Source organism: Aulonocara sp. 'chitande type north' Nkhata Bay, linkage group LG4 (genome assembly GCF_057382095.1).
Source record: "Aulonocara sp. 'chitande type north' Nkhata Bay isolate Kocher_YH1m ecotype deep benthic linkage group LG4, A_spYH_male_GT1.1, whole genome shotgun sequence".
Classification (NCBI taxonomy): Eukaryota; Metazoa; Chordata; class Actinopteri; order Cichliformes; family Cichlidae; genus Aulonocara; species Aulonocara sp. 'chitande type north' Nkhata Bay.
In genome coordinates this window covers 4,511,542-4,524,410 of record NC_141347.1, presented here as the reverse complement: position 1 = coordinate 4,524,410, position 12,869 = coordinate 4,511,542, and the positions used below count along the sequence as shown (strand labels likewise).

The 12,869-nt window shown below is 41.5% G+C and overlaps 1 protein-coding gene across 6 annotated transcripts in view; it reads left to right on the top strand.

Moving 5' to 3' along the window:
- caskin1 (CASK interacting protein 1) overlaps positions 1 to 12,869 on the top strand; it is a 122,477-nt gene that overhangs the window by 1,340 nt on the left and 108,268 nt on the right. The window lies entirely within an intron of this gene.

The following is a 12,869-nucleotide window of genomic DNA, read 5'->3' as shown; positions in this document are numbered from 1 at the left end:
TTCTGTAGAGGCTGGCGGTGGCTTGCTGATACTTCCACTGATATATAACTGGCTGGTCCAGTTGTGAGCAGACAGCGAGGGGTAGCGTACAGGCCGAGCTGCAGGAGGTAGAATTTGCACAAAGGCATAACAAGTAATTCAGCTTTAACTCTTGTAATTATTTTTATAAAAGCTAGTTGACACCAAGCCTATTATCCAATTACTATAATTGTTCTGCTTGGGCAGGTACGCAGCAGCATCTGAACTGGTGCTTACACTGGAAACAGCAGGTGGGCCTCATTTGAATAAGAAGAGGCCATGCTAATGACAAATAATGGTCCACGTTTGAGCCCCTATTGCAAGTGATGACTTTATAAATTCACTTGTCAGTCTGTTTGTGTACTGAGTAACACTAGAGCTTTATTGTACTTCTTGACCTCTGTGTATTTAAAATGACTGGTGTTGGCTAACATAGCGGCTGAATATTCTCTTCTTGAAGACGCTGCGCATCCACTCCTAAATATTGTGCTTACGGCCACTAGATTAGTTGGAACTACGTCTTAAAATAATATCTAATCGGCCAATTACATGACAGAAAGGAAATGCATTTGTAATATTTAAAATCCACATCCTCACATACAAGGTCTTCAATAATCAGGCCCCATCTTATCTTAAATACCTCATAGTACCATATCCCCCTATTAGAGCACTTCGCTCTCGCTCTGCAGGCCTACTTGTTGTTCCTAGAGTATTTAAAAGTAGAATGGGAGGCAGAGCCTTCAGCTTTCAGGCCCCTCTTCCGTGGAACCAGCTTCCAGGTTTGACTCGGGAGTCAAACACCCTCTCTATTTTTAAGATTAGGCTTAAAACTCTCATTTTTGCTAAAGCATATAGTTAGGGCTGGACAAGGTGACCCTGAATCCTCCCTTAGTTATGCTGCAATAGGCCTAGGCTACTGGGTGCTTCCCATGATGCACTGATGCACTTTCTTCCTGTTAAAGGGGAGTTTTTCCTTCCCACTGTCACCACATGCTTGCTTTTAGGGGATCGTCTGATTGTTGGGGTTTTCTCTGTAATATTGTACCTTACAATACAGAGTGGTTTGAGGGGACTGTTGTTGTGATGTAGCTCTATATAAATATAAACTGCATTGAATTCATAAGGTTGTAACTTCCCATACCCAATTCAGTCGTCTATTTCACTCTGTATGAGACCATAAACTACAAGAAGAGCATTATATTGTTAGTTATTCTAGCAACTGAAAACAGAAGCTCGTCAGGAGGGTGTTTACTGGGATTAAAATCAAATAAGAAGCAGGACCATTTTTACCTTGAGTTCAATACAACTGGATTTCTTCTGGGAACCAGTTCAGTTGACCCTACTGGGCATGAAAAAGATTGCAGGTTTAAGATGCTTATCCTTCATTTTCAGACCTGAAAGCTCTTGTCTGTCTTTTTGTCTTCTGTTTGTGGGTCAAGAGGACCTGCTGAAGTTCAAAGCACGAAAAGGGGAAGAAAAGTCGATTTAGGGGAGTTTGAACGTGTCGTAGCTCTCGGTGTCAGATGAGCTGATTTAACCTTTTTAGAAACTCGTGAGCTGTTGGGATTTTATGCACACAGAAAAAGGGATGGAGAAAGAAGATAGGTTTAAGTGAGAAGTGGTTCTCTGGGGGGAAAGGTCTCATTCGGTGACATAGCTTAGAGAAGTATGACCAGATGCATTTCTGAATGCACAACATGTTAAAGCTTTGAAACAGGAGCCCACATTGGAACCAATTGACTCAGCTAAAAACTGGTAACTACAGCTGCAGCTGGACAAAACTGGGCATAAAAAGATCTCATGAGTCTTGATTTCTGCTGCAATATCGATACTTTAACATGAACAGCGTAAAGGATGAGAACCTTTAACGCTGTTGATGGTTTCTTAGTGTGGGGGATATTGTCTTGGCACACTTTGGGCCACTTACTGCCAATTGAGCATCATTTTTAGCCAGTGCTGTTCATAATCATGTCCATTCCTTTTTATCTTTCCATGACTACAGTGTTCTCGGCCACTTTAACAGGAAAATGTGCCACATCACAAAGCTCACGTCATCAGTCTAGTTTCTCGACGATGACAATGAGCTCGTTGTACTAAAGTGGCCTCTGCGCTCACCAGATCAGGGTGGTGGTGTCATGGGAGAATCGCATCATGGAAGTGGTGCCCTGTGCGATGCTATCATATCAATAAGCACCAGAAACCCGGAGAAATGTTTCCAAGAAACTTGTTCAATCCATACCATGAAGAATCAAGGCCGTTCTTAAACCCAGCCCAGTACAAGCCAAGCAGAACTTCAAAGTAGTCGGTGGACCATTAAAGGTGTAATAAAAGTGGAGCAGCGGCGACCTGACCAGCCTAGAAGTGAGACAAACATCCCACCCATCCAACTCCTATGTGTGTTGAAGTTCTTTTATAAGTCGCAGGGTTCTGTGCCTCAGACGGCAGTGCTCACTCTGCAGGATTAAGCGAAGCATATGGCTTCATAACAGTGTGTAGCAATTAGCGGGGTTCACTGCATTGATGCAGGCGCTGGAACAAAAGTCTACAGCAGAGCAGGAAACCCCCTGGATTATAAACAGTCTGTCTACTGCAGAAAAAGACAGGTGTGACTATAAAAGAACTGGTAGGGTCCAGCACATAGAGGTTGTGCCCAAAATGAGTGTGTGTTTCTGTATGTGGAGCTCAGCAAAGTACATTATGTACAAGAGCACAAAACAACCTTTAGGCTACACTTAAGTGCTCTTCAGCTGGAAGCCGCTTTCTGACTACTGCTCAGTACATGAGATGCAGAGGACAGGTAAGGCCTCAAACTAATTTTTCATAGGCAGCAGACAGCCGCTGGCAGCATGCATAGATGTGCTCCAAATGGAGCCAGTCCTCGCCGGACTGCAGTGCATACAGATGGCGACTAAAGCGATTTAAAGCAGATACTGCAGGTGAAAGAGGCAGCGGCCTGACTGATGCTTGTTAGTGCACACAGTGGGTGACCTTTGTTTATTAATCTACACAGTCTATATGCTGCATACAGGGAAATAGACTGGGGAACTTGGCAACGTTACATTTACATTTTTGAATAGATTTTGTGATCCTGTATTTGACTTCCTTAGAACATGGTTAAATTTCTGTATTTCTGTTTATTTCGGTTCTATTTATGCTATTGATTATTTATTTAAAGGAAAATGCTTTGCTAAAGATTAAATGTTTAGAGACCCTTTTTGTGTTTTAAGATTTACTCAATAAATTTAATAAACTTGTGTTGAAAGTGAAATTGAGATTGTGGGACCTGGAAGCCCCGTAGTACAAAAATACAAAATGCATGCATCTTATTTGTGAGCAGATTTTTTGTTGCAAAATCAACACTTTAAATTTCAATCACTTAACAAAAAATCACATTTTTAAAGGAGAAAGCAGGATTAACTGAGTAATGTAACATAATATGAAGGCAGTTGATTACCTTCAGTCTTAAAATTGGTAAAAATACATAACTATAAACATTAGATACAAAACAGGCAAAATCATTTATATGAAAACGATTCTGTACTGCAAAGTGTGATTAGTTAGTTTTATGTAAATACTCACTGACACAGAAAAGTAACAGAGGTCCTAAAATAAAAGATTTATTTTGTGTGAGCTACACTTAAATAACAAAAATAGCATCTGGGATGAGTCACAGCAACTGTGTGAAATGTGAGTGAGCTCACGCTACTTCATTTTTAATTCAGTGCACTTAATATGTCTTGCTTTAGGGTAATTAGGCATACTTTAGTCAGACTTTCTGTAACACTGAAATCCAAAATATACATGTTTTTGTCATCATATCATCACAAAAGGTATGAAATTCACATCACATTCGAGTCACTTAGAGAAACTGGGGTTGAGGTGGGTTGCAAAGTGGTTTGCAGGAGTACGGCAGCTTTGTGGAGTGTGTTATCTATGTTGTCACATCGCTGGCTGAGTGGAGTGTTTCATGGTTCGCTTGCAGTTTAACCTTCTATAACTTACAGTGTTACAGTGTTTAAACGCAGACTCGAGGCTCGTCTCTGCTCCGCCTCCCTCTTTCAAATCCTTTCAGTCTGCTGTGAAGCGCTGTCTTTCCAGTATTAGGCTGAATTTAATTATTTGTGTAATTGGCAGCCGCTGATACCACAGGAACTGCTTTCTGCAAGACAAACTGTTTAATATGCCCTTTGAAATTTCATTTGTGGACGTGCAAAGCAAAAATAAGCCACTTTATTATTTATCTTTTGCTGCGTGTGTTTTAAGGGAGTGCCTGCAAAAGTGTCTGCAGGACACTGATACTGACCTGCTTATTTCAGGGAAAAAACAAATAAAGAGGGCAGAAGCAGCAGGGCGGTAATGACAGAGTGCAGCTGAGTGTCCCAGACAGACAGCAGGGCAGTTTGACGCTAGGCTGATGTTCACACAGACCTGTTTGTCATCTTAGCATGCAGCACAAAGCTTACAGGAGACGTGTGTTGTCTGTGTGTGTGCAGCTGCCAGTGAAATGTGTGAGTGGTTTGTGGTGGTAACGAGTGGACGTGTGGCTGAGGTGTGCGTGTCCGTTTGTCTGTGGGTCTGAGGCTCTGCCCTAATGCACATCATTTACTCTCACTCAGGTCAGACACACAGTCCGCACAAATGCACGCATTTACCTCCATCTCAGACACACACACACACACACACACACACACACACACACACACACAGTTACATTAACACAAACATCTGGCACCATCTGGAGAGCTATCATCTGTTTGCTGTCACTCAACTTGCCTTCTGCACATAGGATTTGACTGGGTCATAGCAGTGTGTGTGTGTGTGTGTGTGTGTGTGTGTGTGTGTGTGTGTTCGTTCAGTGAAATGATAAAGACGCCATGTCCGACAGACTGACACGTTCTTCCACAGCTATCTTCCTCCTTCACTTTCTTTCTTTGCAGCCATGAGAGATGCTGACACTCCCAGACATTTCTAGATACCAGTCTCTCTCTCTCTCTCTCTCGCTCTCTTTTTCTCTCTCTCTCTTTTTCTCTCCCCCTCTCTTCCTCACGCCCTCCCCCGCCAATCTTTTCTGTGTTGACGTGCGAGGCGGGCTAGCAGGAGCAGAGCAGATGATTGCATCCACACCAGTGCACATTCACAAAGGAGCAGCAGAGAGGAAGCTCCACACGCTGTCAGCCGGAGTCTCTCAGACTGGCTAACGATGCTCTGTCTGCATCCGTATGCTTCAGAGGAGCGACGTGACGTGAAGAAGCAGCTAGCGTTTGCACTTCACAGTGCAACTTGACAGCTACGCCAAATATTTTTAATTTAGCGTAACAGCTGTTGCACCTCCAGGTATACGACTCTCTGTGCATATTGTGCAATACAATTAAACAGGTACCTAATATATGTTTCCTGCATTGTATTTCAGCTCGACGACTCTAGCCCCTCAGTTCATTCACTGTCAGCATGGCGCTTCTCTTCCTGTTACCCAGCATTCTCTGATTGGCTGCCCCTCACAAAATAAAGGCATTTGAACATGACATTCAAATATTCTGCTTGTGAAGGGCAGCCAATCAGAAGAAAGCTAAAGGGGAAAGCTAAGACAGCTTGTGTGGATGAACTGAGAGGCTCAAAGAAAGATACGTAAGGATTATTTCAAACTGTCAATCATGCAAAGCCAAGAGTCCAAGAGTCAAAGAAACGAGCATAACAGCCCTCTCGCGCTTTTTTAAGGTAGATAAAAACACTAAAAACAACAAAGTGTAAATGACATAAAATGAAAGTGTGCGTCGGGGGTGTTGCTCTTATTTCACCCTGAAAATATTATTAAAATGTGGGCGGCTATGTGTTTTCACCACTTCGTAAATATTCGGCGAGTCTGCGCGGATAATGTACTCAAGCAGATATTTCCCCGTCAATCAAGCGCACCTAAAGGCCTTTACTTGGAATATATTACTGCAGCAACACTCACGAGAAGAAGCAAACATGCTCGGGCGGCGTTATTGATCCTGAGAGTGATCTTGAAAATTGAAGCACAGCATATTAGAAATGATAATACGGAGCGAGGGGAAGATTGGCCGGCGCTGTTCCCTGCATTTTCTTCCAAAACATCATCACTCACTTCTCCTGCTACTGCTGACTGCCTCCATGATTGAATTACAGAGCAGATGGGGGGAGAGGTGGGTGAATATTTTTTGCTTGGAGGAAAAGGGGGATAGGCAGAGGAGTTAGTAAGAGAAAAGGAAAGAGGAGGGGAAGATGCTTCTTGATGTGTGAGTGGGACAGATGGAGGGGGAGTGATGAAAGACTGAAAATGATGAAAAAGAGAACAAGGGAACGAGGTGATGAAACGCAGGGGTAGCTGAACGCTGTCATTTTCCACCTCCCGTTTATTCTGATCGCAGACTGCTCGGCTCACGTCGGGTCCCTCTGTCTCTTCTCCCTCTCACACAGACACACACATGCAGCAAAAATAACATCCACACAGTTTAATGGGTCAGCGGCAGGTTCAGGCAGAAGTGGAGAGCACAGCAGAGGTGAGAGGATGGAAGGAAAGAGAAGAGAAAGGAAAGGAGTAAAAATTATAGGAAAGGAAGTGAAAGAAGAAAACTGGAATGGAAAGGAAAGTGAAACAGAGCTTATTAAAAAGGAAGAGAGAAGAGGAGACAAGATTGAAATAAAATAATATACACTGAGGAAAGAAAGTGAAAGAGAAGGAAGGAAGAGAAAGAAATAAAGTGCAAAGTTGAGGAAGGAAATGAAGGGAAAAAAGGAAAAGAAACAATACCATGGAGGAAGTAGTGAAACAATGTGAAAGGAAAGATTAAAAAAACTTAAAGGAGGGGGAATTAAATGAATATATGTTATAAAAAAGTGAAAGGAAAGAGAAAAATAAATGAAAAATTAGACAGAAAGAAAAGGGTGAGAATGAATAGAGAAGAGTAGGAAGTACACGTCAAAGGAAGTATAAATTAATTAATAACAAATGACAAATCTGAGAAAGGACAAGAAAGAAAAGGAAAGGGTTACACCAGCACAGTACAGAGAAGGAAAAACATTAGATGGAAGGATGAGAAAGAAAACTGAACGAATAACAAAAAGGACGGCGCCACAGAAAAATAAGGAAAAGGAAATGAAGCAAACTGTTTTACAGGAAAGGAAGGGAAACAGAAGGGCAGCTGGGCGAAGAGAACAAAAATGAAACCGGAGAGGTGGATGAGAAATAAAAAAAGAAGGCATTTGTTACATCAAGTGTGAGCAGATGATCAGGTGATAGCAAATCTATCCTGTTCTATTCTATTGCACCGTTTACCAGGATGAGAGAGGAAGGCTCGAGTAAATATAATGGCCACCCACAAAATGAGAAGGGCAGCAGGGTGGGACTCTCACTCATTCAGCACCGATTAAAGGGGTGGCATTAACCACACACACACACACACACACACACACACACACACACACACACACACACACACTCTTCTTCCCCCCACCGTCATACGACTGACACAGAGAGGTACCGTCTCTATTGGAATTTACATCATCTGTGTGTGTGTGTGTGTGTGTGTGTGTGTGTGTGTGAGCTTTAATTGTGAAAAAAGGGGACAACAGTTAACTACAGAGTCACATGCATGCAGCATAATGCGATAGAAAAAAATGCTCTGCAGTCATGAGCTGATTCTCAAAGGCATGAGGGGGAAAGATTCAGAATCAGAAGAGAAAGCTGAGCCATGTCACTGGAGATTTGTTATGTAAGTAAGTAGCTGTACTTGCAAAGATGTGTTTTCTCAGCAGCTGCTATAGAGCGAGACTGTCCCTCTACATCGCCTGGCAGGACTTTTTTTTCCCACTCACACCCCGAATTCATAACACAGAGTGTTCTTACTGCTTCAAACTGATGTTTGAGCAGTTAATAAAGGCAGGAAATGATGCTTTTTTTCAGACCCTGCTCCTAAAGTTAAACTAACATGGTTGGGACAAGGTTTGACTGTACTCTACACGAGAGCCTTCTAGAAATGTTCCACCCTGCAGCCGCAGTGAATGCAGTTAGCATCGCCTTGGGACTTTTGAATGAATACTGGTGCTCTCCTGCTATGCGAGCTGCCACTAAAAACAGGGCTGTGACACAGTGTGGGTGCAGGCTCAGGGGTTGGGAAAATGTGTTGGTTACTGACACACCCTTAGGTCTTTGATATGTGTGAGAAATGTTGTGGAGTCAACTGGTTGCGTGACACTGCGTAGCCTGCTTTTTCCCTTTAGCCTTTTTTTGGCAGAGGTCAGTTTGACCCCTTTTGCTATGCCTGGCCTGTTTTCTTATTAGTTTATGGTAATAAAACTGGCAAAATGAACATTTAAGTTCTCAGTTATTTTGGCACAGTAGGTTTTTAATTTCAGCCAAAGGCAAGAGACACAAAATTTCTCATTTTTTGTAGCTAGCTACAGTCGGGTGTAGCTAGCTAGTAAAGCTAATGTTAGCTTCACAAGTTAAAATGCTGCTTTTGTCAGCTCCTTCTAAAATAAAAAAATGAATATACTTTACACAACTTTAGTTACAATAAAGTAATAAAAAGAGGGCTATGGCTCTTTACATCCTCTAGCAGACCATTACATGGGGAAACCTTTTGAATACAAGCGCGCTGATCCACGCAGGTGTGCACACGGGTGTTCACTGTTCATAGACATAAACTACACCTTTATTGGCTGCTATTTCCAAGCACATTGTGCGCTGTCGGTCCTGCTTGCTACACAACAACATTCAATATTTAGTATTTACTGCTGTTTACACTTAGCTAGATTAACGTGATGGCAAGGGCGTGATGATCCATTTGGTAAAGTAAATCCATTGGGTTGTTGGTCTTCAGACAACAATTCTGACGGCTAAAGAACCAAATGGGACAAGCAAAAAAAGAAAAAGGAAAAAACAAAACAACAAAGAAACAGCTTTGTTCTCATATTGCAGTTTTACTTGGCTGCTACTTGTGCTCCATAAATATAAATAGGAAAAATAAAAGGCCAGGCTGTTTCTTGTAAAATGAGCTGCTCTAAACTTGATATGTGTGCTGAGTTAGACACTAAAAGGCTGTGTTCACACTATGGTTTAACTTTTAAATGGGGAATTTGGAACATTGTTATTAATCTGGAAGCCAATTCTGGTTCAGTATGAAACTTGTGACAAGGACTTAGTCACTGTCAGCGATCTTGTTTTATGTAGTTTGAAAGGAGCTATATTTGTATGTTCACATTTTTAGTGAAAGAGCAGCATTATTAGCTTTTCAAGAAATATTTCTTACATAATTGGAGGATTTTGCAGAAAAACACTTTTGAGTTTCTCAATATTTGTTTAAAATTTCAAAATTTGAATGTTGCTCAGGAGATTCATATGTGCAGAAATCTGTGCCATCAGAAACTGAATTTGAATAAGTTAAATTTGAATTTGAATTGCTCAGATTGAATCGGAATTGAAATTCAATTTATTGGTTTGAAAATGATCTTCGCTAAATTGAAATTGAATTTTATAGTTTGAAAATTAATTAATTTGCTTTGAAACTGTATTTTATCCTTTAAAAATTTAGCTCTCGAATAATTTCAGATTCACTTCTCACCATTCAGTTTCAGTTCTACAGTTCAGTTTTTTGGGACTTACATCCGGTTCCGGTTCAAGAGTAATCGAGCGCAGATTAATAGAACTACGTTTTACTAGCGGACCGAAAGTGTTACTGACGGGAATCTACAGCGTCTTGAGCTGAAACGGTGTCCAAACCTTTGTGTTTTAGCTTTATTTATGTCTTACACAGCATCCCAACTCTTTAGCTAACTTAATAACTTTAGCTAAAGTGAATGGTAAATGGTAAATGGCCTGTATTTATATAGCGCTTTACTAGTCCCTAAGGACCCCAAAGCGCTTTACATATCCAGTCATCCACCCATTCACGCACACATTCACACACTGGTGATGGCAGCTACATTGTAGCCACAGCCACCCTGGGGCGCACTGACAGAGGCGAGGCTGCCGGACACTGGCGCCACCGGGCCCTCTGACCACCACCAGTAGGCAACGGGAGAAGAGTCTTGCCCAAGGACACAACGACCGAGACTGTCCAAGCCGGGGCTCGAACCGGCAACCTTCCGATTACAAGGCGAACTCCCAACTCTTGAGCCACGATCGCCCCAGATAATGAATAGTTAGTCTAATTCATTAGTGCAGCATTACTGGATCACATCAGTTCGAGAGCTACATTTTTAAAGGATAAAATACGGTTTCAAAGCAAATGAATTCATTTTCAAACTATAAAATTCAATTTCAATTTAGCGAAGATCATTTTCAAACCAATAAATTGAATTTCAAATTAGGCTAATTCATATTCAGTTTGTAAAAGCATTTATTCAAGTTACAATTCAGATTCAATCCGAGCAATTCAAATTCAGATTTAACTTATTCAAATTCAGTTTCTGATGGCACAGATTTCTGCCCATAGATTCAGTTTTGCAGAAGCATTGTAAAGCTATGATGCGTCTAATTCTGCTACTGGTTCCAGGCTGTTTCCCCCAAACCGTTGACGTGGCAGATGATTTTGTGAAACGATTAGCTTTTAGAAGAACTGCGTGGTCTCTGGAAATGGAAAGGTAGCTATTCATTAATGCTACTATTTGCTGGAAAGCCAGCATCTGCTGCAACAAAATATCTACTCCATGGCTTCCTTAATGTGTGTGTATATGTGTTTGTGTCCTTGTGCATAAGGAAAGCTCTCAGAGACCAGAAGGGCCTGTCCAGCAGGGACAGATGTTGATGTGCGTGTGTATGTGTGTCCAAACATAGCCGTACATGTGCAGCGACTGAACAGATGGTTGGTGTTGGACTGCTGTCCACACATCTGCAAAATATTCCACATAATGTACCTGACCTCCAGCACGACCTGGTTGAAAAAAATGTAAATAATAATAGATGGTAATGATTTGAAAATCATTAAAAGCCTATATTTGGTTGAGAACACAGTTAACATATGAAAGAGTAGAGTGCTGATTTGAAGCGATGCGAGCGACGTGTTTCAAAAAAGTTGCGACAGGGGCGACAAAAGACTGAAAAGGTGTGTAGTGCTTTAAAATAGGTAATGAGGTTAATTAGCAGCGTGAATGGGCTTGTAAGAGCATCCTGGAGAGACTGACTCTTTCAGGTATAGAACTAATGAGCGTTGCACTGCTCTGTGAAAGACTGCACGGCTGTTCAATACTTCAGTATTTTAAGAATAGCATTGCTGTGATTAAAAGGGCAAATAATTTGTCTACAAAACCTTTAATTTACCATCTACAGCACATCATATTATCAAAAGATTCAAAGAAATACTCAAAGTATGAGGCTGAACAACAGGAAATTATATCTCAGCCGGTGCACGAGCGTCCAGTGTTAGTAAACAGTTGATGCTGAAGCTGGCGATGAAACCTCCCCCCCGTCCTTTCACTTAACTTATAAATATTTCAGTTACTCCTTGTGTAGTCTCTTTGGCTTTGAGGAAGCCTCTCCCATTGATATGGAGTCAGATATCTGGGTCAGGTTCATTTTCCAGGAAGCTTGAACTTTTCCAAAATATGTGCATAGACGGTTAGAGGTGATCAGCGAACTTGTGACTTTCACATCACCTGAATTCAATCCTCCAAGCAGATGTGGAAACTGGAGTGATATGAATTAGGGGGAAAATAGAGATTAGGGCGGGAAAAGAAGATGAAAAATGACGAGAGAGAGAGAGAGGATGGAAAGTTGTGTCACAAGAGTGTCACAGACCTGGTCTTTGCACGCGCACACACGCACACACACACACACACACACACACACACACACACACACACACACACACACACACACAACAGTGGGATGATCCACAAATCACTCACACAGTGTTTATTCTTGTGCTACGTTTTCCAATCTCATCAAGTTCCTGGAATAATTTCTTCCACTGCAGCTATTTAATTTTCCACATACCTGCAATCCAGTCTTCATCTTTCTGTCTTCCATTAGTAATGAAAATCTGTACCACATGTGTGTGAAAGAGGCCATCTAAGCAGATCTGGGATCAGGCGTACTAAAAACTAAATTGTGTGCGTATTATTAAAGGCCCTGTCTACATTTGTATGCTGATACTCATTGCGCCGATGGGATGAATTCCCAAAACAGTCCATCAGATTAAGGTTCTGTACCTAAATAGAATAGTACATTAATTAATCTCCTTAGCAACACCTCTTCTCCTTCTTAAATTACATTCAAAAGTCTGAAATGGTAAAACTGAGAGCTTATTAGCATGGCGATAACAATATTAAGCTCAAAGCATCACTACCTAGCCAGGTGCTTCAAAAGGCTAATAACTCTTTCCTGTCATCTTTAGCATTCTAACATGCTTTAGGTGCTGCAGATAAATAAAACAAAATAAAACCAGCACCATTACCAAAATGAACATTCATAACACACGGGGAAAGACCTAGACCGAGTTAACGATAAAAATGATTTAAAAAAAAGGGCTAAAAAACGATAAAAACCCCCGAGCCTCAACTCGTGGCCCGGTACCAGATGACTCACAGACCGGTACCGGTCCTAGGCCCGGGGGTTGGGGACCACTGATCCACACAATATCGATAGTATAGTATTTATAGGCCACGCCTAGGGCTAGCGCCACCTGCTAGCATGATTGCAGACTTCTAGTTAAATTTCAATGTCAATTCAAATGTGAAAGTTTTAATTTTCTAAATCTAGACCCATGTCTGTGTCCTACATGGGATATGTTTTTATATTTTAGATGAGCAGAATCAACTTACTGGGCTTTCCAACAATAAAACAATTCTCTTTATTATTTGTAGCTCTAAGGCTACAGTCTTCATTCTTGTGC